The sequence below is a fragment of the Trichosurus vulpecula genome, chromosome 1 (assembly GCF_011100635.1).
Source record: "Trichosurus vulpecula isolate mTriVul1 chromosome 1, mTriVul1.pri, whole genome shotgun sequence".
In the NCBI taxonomy this organism is placed as follows: Eukaryota; Metazoa; Chordata; class Mammalia; order Diprotodontia; family Phalangeridae; genus Trichosurus; species Trichosurus vulpecula.
Window position 1 is genome coordinate 529,588,771 of NC_050573.1, and position 624 is coordinate 529,589,394.

Here is a 624-nt window from a genome sequence, read left to right on the forward strand (position 1 = left end):
AAACACAAGAACCCTCTTCATCTGCGGTGGCATCCAGTCACAGTAATAACCACAACAATAATAACAATTATAATAATGGCATTTATATAGCACTTTAAGGTCTACAAGGCGCTTCACATGTTACTTCATTTGACCTCAGCTCATAGAACTCTAAGGATATCTGAGGTCTAGGGTTGGGAAGGGAGAAGGAAAGATGGGCAGAATTAAATTGGTGAGTTTAAAACTTTCTAACTAAGCATCCCAAAGTGGAATGTGCTGCCTTGGGAGGTAATGTGTCTCCCCTCACTTGGAGTTTTTCAAGCAAAGGCTAATTGGGGCTGGAGGAAGGATTCTCAATATGAGGAGAGGTTGGATTCGATGGTCTCCGAGTTCCTTCTAATATTGATCTGTGATTCTGTAAAGGAAATGGTAGAAACTAAATCTTCTTCTGTAATCTGATATAAATAGGCATTTGTGGGGAGGGATGGCCTCCCACTGATACATCCACAGAGTCCTTGTTACTTTTCCACTCGGTCTTGTGTGTAAATAGAATAGAGCTCAAGAGGAAAAAGGGAAAGACAAATGGAAAAAAAACCAATGTTTTTCTACCCTGAACTAAAAGGAGTCAAGAAGGGCAGGCCTGGT